This window comes from Hypomesus nipponensis, chromosome 15 (assembly GCF_054491055.1).
Source record: "Hypomesus nipponensis isolate SF chromosome 15, ASM5449105v1, whole genome shotgun sequence".
In the NCBI taxonomy this organism is placed as follows: domain Eukaryota; kingdom Metazoa; phylum Chordata; class Actinopteri; order Osmeriformes; family Osmeridae; genus Hypomesus; species Hypomesus nipponensis.
Genome location: NC_140375.1, coordinates 16,563,761 through 16,564,099, shown reverse-complemented (window position 1 = coordinate 16,564,099; position 339 = coordinate 16,563,761).

The window sequence follows — 339 nt, the reverse complement described above, 5'->3', positions numbered from 1 at the left end:
TCAAGAAACATCTGTATGAGGCGTGGACTTCATTCATTGAACCGGTGTAGCTACATTCATGGATTTCCACAACAATCATTATGTAATTTCAGTTTTTTTAAAATAATTATTATAATTTCATTATAATAATTCATAAATACAGGTCAGAAAACAGACGTAGGCCTACATTTACACTTTTAACAAAATAGGCAAAGCTGAGCTTCAAGATACTTCTCTGACAAGCAGAACAAACCGCTGTCAACGCTGGAGGAATAACTCGAGCTGATTGGTCGAGCCAACTGGATCATATGATCGAATGCAAAACAACAGAATTGAAAACCAGAGCGTCACATGATAAAT